The sequence below is a fragment of the Sceloporus undulatus genome, chromosome 5 (genome assembly GCF_019175285.1).
Source record: "Sceloporus undulatus isolate JIND9_A2432 ecotype Alabama chromosome 5, SceUnd_v1.1, whole genome shotgun sequence".
Taxonomy (NCBI): domain Eukaryota; kingdom Metazoa; phylum Chordata; class Lepidosauria; order Squamata; family Phrynosomatidae; genus Sceloporus; species Sceloporus undulatus.
In genome coordinates, this window is record NC_056526.1 from 190,804,814 (window position 1) to 190,812,253 (window position 7,440).

Consider the following 7,440-nt stretch of genomic DNA (forward strand, 5'->3'; position numbering starts at 1 on the left):
GCCTCCTCCAAGGCTTAGGAGCAGTTGTTCCCTTTGGTGGTACTCTCAGGGTCCCCTGCTCTGTCCCTGCTGCTCTTCCTCATCATCCTTGATAATAGAGAGAGAGTCAAATTGATTCTGTAGCTGTAAGCTCCCAGAACGATCCCTGGTTTCCCTATTTCTGGGTGTCACATTCCTCCAACTGCCTACCTGCTGTGTGTGTGAAGTGACCTGCTCCCCAGAAACTTCCTGTTTGTGTACCCCATCCAGGACCTTTTGTTCCATTCTTGCTCCCTAATATTCTGAAGTGTCTTTACTCAGGCCTCCAGCTGCTGGACCTTCTCTTTCAACAGGGCTAACAACTTGCACTTGGTGCAAGTGAAGTTCTCCACATCTGTAGGCAAGAAGACAAACATCTCACTGCCCATACTGAGATGTCTAAAGCAGTTGGCAAAACAGGACTCTGGACTTCCCCCTCCAAAAGACCCCCATAAAACACTCTCAGAAAGACCCCTGCTGGCCTGGCCTTTTCACCAAGCACTGTCAGCAAGCTGAAGAGACTGGAGCTATAGCTATATAGAGAACTATTGATTGCTAGCTCCTTCCCCAAGCAAGTTTCTGACTCACTTGCTCTTAGCAAAAGCCCCTCACTTAGCCCCTTAAAGAAAAACAGTTAAAAAGTAATGGAGAACCCCCAAACACAGCTCCCAGATCACCCTCTGCTCTGTGCTGTGAGTCTTAGGGGCTCTACAGACTATCCCAAAGGGACGGTCTGCAGCCACCTCTTCACTGGCCATGGCCTCGATCCAGCCTCTGCAGAGTGCAAAAAGGAGCTGCAGAAAGTGACTCCTTTTTGCACCCTCCAAGGGGCACCATAGCTACACCGTTTCAACGCAGTGCTGGAGGTGTGACATGATGGTGCATGCCATGTAGACTGGCACGCGTGAAAATGGCACCATAGGGCAGGGTTAGGGCATCCAGCGTGTGGATGCTGTGCCCTAACTCCACCCACAGGCCAGCACAAAGTGGCTCCATAGATCGGCCCTTGTTTGACTGTACAAACTCATGCACTGTTAGCCAAGTGCCTCTGAAATCAGTTACAAACAGCTAGGCTGCTAGCACTGCCCCAATGCCTCACAAAAGCCCCACCACTCAGGAGCAAAAACACTCCACGTTTGAAAAGAACTCATGCAGTGAAAATGGCTTTTCAGCCAGTGGTTTTTCTTTCTTCTTGCACAAAAAAATCCAGACACTTTCATACCGCCAGTCTCTGAAGACACCAGCCACAGATGTAGGTGAAACGTCTGAATGAACTTTGCCAAGAAGCCCTTGGAGAGAGTCAGCAGAGTCAGCTGAAAGGCACAGGGCTACCTCAACAATGCTCCCCTTTCGGTAGCTTCAGTCATCTCCTTCTTTCCTTCCAGGGACTTTGGAAGCACCTTTAAAAGATGTTGAGGATGACTCTTTTCCAATTTGCTCTAACTGAAAGGGATTTTTGTGTTTTCTCATAAGATTTTCCCCTTAGGATATCTGTTCTAGGCCTAAGTACCCTGAAGGCACCAGATCCTGATGGATCTAGGAAGCTAAGCCTGGTTATTACTTGATGGGAGACCACCAGGGGATCCAGGTGCTGTAGGCTATATTTAAGAGGAAGGAATTGGCAATACCGCCTCTGAGTATTCCTGGCCTAAAGAAACTCGGGACCTTAACACACTTGTGGAATCCTGAACAGAAACAGGATTTAAATTATAATTAAATTAGGAAAAAAAACCTGCAAATGCGGGAGGTTTATCACACAACGTTACTGCCAAAGTAAAATAAGGCAAAGATAAAGCAAAGGCAAAAAGTACAAAACTGGCAGCTTTTTACTCTTGGGAAGTTCTGAAAGTAAAAAGCTGCCGGTTTTGTCCCTTTTGGCATTATTTCTGGTCTGGCGAAAAGTCGTGAGATAAACTTCCCGTATTTGCATTTTTTTTCTAATTTAAATCTACTTTAAATCCCATTTTTTGCTAGTGTGATAAACTCATGGAGTCCCTGGAAAACAACAATCACCTCGAAGGCACATACCACACACATCTGACTTGCCTTTGCAAAATTAGACACAGCCATGGAGTGCTGAAAGGGGAGGAACCGACTGTTGCTCAGCGAGCATGGAATGTATGTGCTTCCTTCTTGATCCTTTTGGGATTCTCATTATAGTAGCAAAATCCCCGAACAAACAGAAGACAGAACCAATTTTGCAGCTTCATGGGTTTTCCTTCTTCTTTTTCTCCTTCTAGCTATGGCTCCTAAGGCTAAACCTCCTCCTCCTCCCAAGGGCAAAGCTGCACCTGCTGAACCGGGTAAAGCTGCACCTGGTGAAGCTCCCCCTGCAGCAGGCGGCGATAGCATTTTCACTAAAATTCCTCCAAATGTCTTATGGCCGGCAATTGGGACCGTTGCAGTCATCAGCTTGGCCGTCTTGATTGTAATGACCTATCTCTGTAAGTTCTTTTGATTCATTCACTATTACGACACTCTGCAAGAAGGAGCTATGGAAGCAGACATAATGCCAGTATGTTGGCTTCTGTGGCAGTAGAGAGGTGAATCTGCTCTGGACTTTAGCCTGAATTTCAAAGGGGCACTCTAATAGGGGATTAAGAAAAGAGAAAGGCAGGGAAGGGAAAGAAAATATTTTTGTGTGGGTTTTTCTGGCTATGTGGCCATGTTCTAGAAGAGTTTATTCCTGACGTTTCATCATCAGCATCTGTGGCTGGCATCTTCAGAGAATACTGTTCTATTGATTTCCCATTATCTTATGTTCCCTTGCTTTGCCTCTTTCTACTTCTGTTCTATTTGCTTTCCATATTCTATGTCACCCTCCCTGCTGCCTTCGTTCTATGATTACTTTTTTTTATATATGTTCTGCCTTCTGCTGCCTTTGTTATCTTGCTTTCCTTTTATCTTCAGTGTTATGTACCTGCTTTTATGCATCTTTTGGCATTTCTGTTTCTATGATCTTCCTTTATCATGTTATGTCTTTCTGCCTCTATGGGCTTTCTGTTCTATTTCTTTCCTTTATCTATGTTCTGTTGATGATTTCTGTGTTCATTATCTTGACTTCTTTATCTATGTTCTGCTGCTTTCTTTGTTATCGTTCATGATTTCTTTTATCTTGTTCTCCTCTGCTTCTTTCTTTCTGTTTCTATGCCTTCCTCCTTTTACTCTGTGGTCCTGCCTGGCCCTTCTGTTCTACGCATCCTTTATCTATTTCTCTCTTGCCTGCCTTTCTGTTCTTACTTTTTTATCTATTTCTTTGCCTTCTTTGCTGCCTTCCTCTGTTCTACGCTATCCTTAATCTATTGTTCCTGCGCGCCTCCTTCTTCACTGCTTTCCTTTGTGTGTTGTTGTTTCTGCGCCTTCTGTTTCTATTCTTTCCTTTATCTATTGTTCTGCCTCTTTCTGTTCTATTTGCTTTCCTTTAATCTATGTCCTTCCTATGCTCTTTTCTGTTTCTAATATGCTTTCCTTTATTCTATGTTTTCTGCTGCTTTCTGTTCTAATCTTTCCTTTCTCTATGTTTCTGCTGCTTCTGTTCTATTCTTTCCTTTATCATTTTTTCTGCTGCTCTCTGTTCTAATCTCCTTTATCTATGTCGTGCTCTTCCTTCTGTTCTTATGCTTCTCCTTTATTCTTTAGCTTTTTTTTTTTTGCTTTGCCCCTTCTGTTCTATCTTTTCCTTTTATCTGTGGTCCTGCGCCTTCTGTTCTATTGCTTTCCTTTTTTTTCTATGTCGTTGCTTGCCCTCCTGTTCTATACTTTCCTTTATTATGTTCTTTTGCTGCCTTCTTTGTTCTAAGCTTTCCTTTAATTGTTGTCCTGCTTGCCTTCTGTTCTATATTATTTCCTTTATCTATTGTACTGGCCTACCTTCTGTTCTCATGATTTCCCTTTATCTATATCTCTTCCATTTATTTCCATTATTTCTTTTTTATTATTGTCATGTGATTTCTTTTCCTATGCTTCATTTTATCTATGTTTTACTGCTTTTAGTTCTATGCTTTCCTTTTTTTATATAGTTCTGCTGCTTTCTGTTCTATTGCTTTCCTTTATTATATGTTTCTCTGTTCTTCTCTGCTTATTCTGCTTTCTGTTCTATGCTTTTCGTTTTTTATCTATGTTACTGCTGCTTTCTGTTTGTTGCTTTAATTTATCATGTTTTTCTCTTTGCTTGCCTTTCTGTTCTATGCTTTTCCTTATCTTTTTGTCCTGCTTGACTTTCTGTTTCTATGCTTTCCTTTATCTGTGTCCTTGCTGACTTCTGTTCTATCCTTTCCTTTCTTTATACTTATGTTCTTTCTCGGCCCCAACCCCTTCTGTTCAAATGCTTTCCTTTGTGTGTGTTTTTATGCTTGAATTTTTCTCTTCCTATTCTTTCTTTATACTAGTTCTTCCTGCTTTTTCTGTTCTATGCTTTCATTTATCTATGTTTCCCTGCTGCTTTCTGTTCTATCTCTTTCCTTTATCTGATGTTCTGACATTTGCTTTCTGTTCATTATTTCCTTTATCCTATTGTTCGCTGCTCTTTCGTTATATGATCTTCTTTATCTCTGTTCTCTGCTTTCTGTTTTCTTGTGCTTTCTTTTATTCTGTTACTGCTGCTTTCTGTTCTATTGCTCTCCTTTATCTATGTTATGCTCTTTCTGTTCTCTGCTTTCTTTTATCTTTACTACCTGTTGCTTTCTTCTGTTCTATGCTTTCCTTTTATATATGTTTTTGCTTGCCTATCTTGTTTCTCATCTTTCCATTTATTCCTATTTCACCTGCTTGCCTTCTCGTTTATTCTTTCCTTTATCTATGTTCTGGCTGCTTTCTTGTTCTATTATGCTTTTCCTTATCTATGTTCTGCCTGCTTTCTGTTTTCTATGCTCTCCTTTATCTATGTTCTGCTGCTTTCTGTTCTGTGCTTTATTTTATCTGTCCTGCTGCTTTCGTTCCATTATTTTCCTTTATCTATGTACCTTGCTACTTTCTCGTTCTATCCTTTCCTTTATCTATGATCTGCTGCCTTCTGTTCCATCTTTCTTTTATCTAGTTCCTGCTGCTTTTCTGTTCTACCTTTCCTTTATCTATGTTCTGCTTGCTCTTTTCTTGTTCTATTCTTTCCTTTATTCTATGTTCTGCTGCTTTCTGTCTATGCTTTCGTTTATCTATTTCCTGTGCTTTCTGTTCTATAGTCTTTCTTTATCTAGTACTGCTGTGCCTTCTCTTCTATTCTCCTTTATCATTTTTCTGCTGCTTTCTGTTCTATTGCTTTCTTTCTCTCTGTTCTCTGCTTTCTGTTCGTGCTTTCTTTATCCTATGTTCCTGCCTTCTGTTCTCTGCTTTCCTTTATTCTTTTTCCTGCTTGCCTTCTGTTCTATCTTTCCTTTATCTATGTTCTCTTCTTTCTTGTTCTATGCTTTCCTTTATCCTCTGTTCTGCTTCTTCTTTCTATGCTTTGCTTTATCTATGTTCTGTCTGCTTTCTGTTCTCTGCTTTCCTTTATCTTTGTCCTGCTTGCTTTTTTCTATGCTTTCTTTATCTTTGTCCCTGCTTTGCCTTCCTTCTTCTATCTCCTTTCCTTTATCCTTGTTCTGCGGCCTTCCTTTCTTTCAATGCCTTTCCTTTGTTTGACTGTCTCTCATTGATGTTTCTGCTGCCTTCTGTTTCTATTCTTCCTTTTCCTTTCTTCTATGTTCTGCTTCTTTCTGTTCTATGCTTTCCTTTATCTCTATGTCCTGCTGCTTTCTGTTCTATCTTCTTTATCTATCGTCTGCTGCTTTCTGTTCTATCTTTCTTATCTCTTACTGCTGCCTTCTCTTCTATTCTTTCCTTTCTATGTTCTCTCTTTTCTGTTCTATGCTTTCCTTTATCTAGTTTCTGCTTCCTGCTTTCTTTCTGTGCTTTCGTTTATCTATGTTTGCTGCCTTCTGTTCTATGCTTTCCTTTATCTTTTTTTCCTGCTGCCCCTTCTGTTCATGCTTCCTTTATCTATGTTCTGCTTTTTTGTTTCTATGCTTTCCTTTATCTATGTTCTGCTTTCTTCTTTTCTATGCTTTCCTTTATCTATGTTCTGCCTGCTTTCTTTTGTTCTATCTTCTTCTCCTTTTCTATGTTCTGCTCTTTTCTGTTCTTGTGCTGCTTTCTTTATCTGTCCTGCTGATTTCTGTTTATTCTTTCTTTTATCTATGTTCCTGCTTTCCTTCTGTTCCTACGCTATACTTTATCTATGTTCTGCCTTCTGTTCTATTCTTTTATCTATGTTCTGCTGCCTTCTGTTTTCTACGCTATCCTTTATCTCATGCCTGCGCCTTCTGTTCAATGCTTTCCTTTGGGCCTTCTGTTCAATGCTTCCTTTATCCTTTGTTCTTGCCTTCTGTTCTATTCTTTCCTTTATTCTATGTTCTGCTTCTTTTCTGTTCTACATTCCTTTCCTTATCTATGTCTGCGCTTTCTGTTTATGCTTTTCCTTTATCTCTTTCGCTTCTTTCTCTGTTCTATCTTCCTTTTTATCTATGTCCTACTTGCTTTCTGTTCTATGCTTTCCTTTTATCATTGTTCCTGTCTTTCTGCCTTCTGTTCTATTCTTTCCTTTATCTATGTTCTGCTGCTTCTGTTCTATCTTTCCTTTATCTATGTTTCCTTGCTTTTCTGCTCTAAAAGTTTCCTTTATCTTGTTCTGCCTGCTTTTCGTTCTATGCTTTCCTTTATCTATGTTCTGCTGCCTTTCCTTCTGCCTCCTTTTGTTCTAATTCTTTCCTTTATCTATGTCCTGCTGCTGCTTTGTTTCTATTCTTCCTTATCTATGTTTTGCTGCTTTTGTCTATTTCTTCCTTATCTATGTTCTGCTGCCTTTCTTTTCTATGCTTCCTTTATCTATGTTCTGCTTGCTTTCTGTCTATTCTTTCCTTTATCTCTGTCTTGTTGCTTTCTGTTCTATTCTTTCCTTTATCTTATGTCCCTTCTTCTTCTGTTCTATTCTTTCCTCTTTATCATTTTTCTTTCTTTCTCTCTCTCTTTCCTTTATTTTCCTGCTGCTTTCTCTCTCTCTAGCTTTCTTTATCTTGTTCCCCTGCCTTTCTGCCTTTGTTCATTCTTTCCCTTTATCTATGTTCTGCATTGCTTTCTGTTCTCTTCTTTCCTTTATCTATGTCCTGTGCTTTTGTTCAATCTTTCCTTTGTCGTGTTTCAGCTTGCCTCTGTATGTGCTGCCTTATGTTTTATTCTTTATGTATGTTGTTGCTGCCTTCTGTTTATTCTATGCTTCCTTTTGTCTGTGTTTTGCTGCTTTCTGTTCTATACTTTCCTCTATCTATGTTCTCCTTGTAGTTCCATACTTAGCTATTTGTTGCTGCTACCATTCGTTCCTTCTTGCTTCTCCTCTTCGTTTCAACTCCTCCTTTTACTCCTTCTTGGCTTTAATTTCCTGTCTCTACCTGT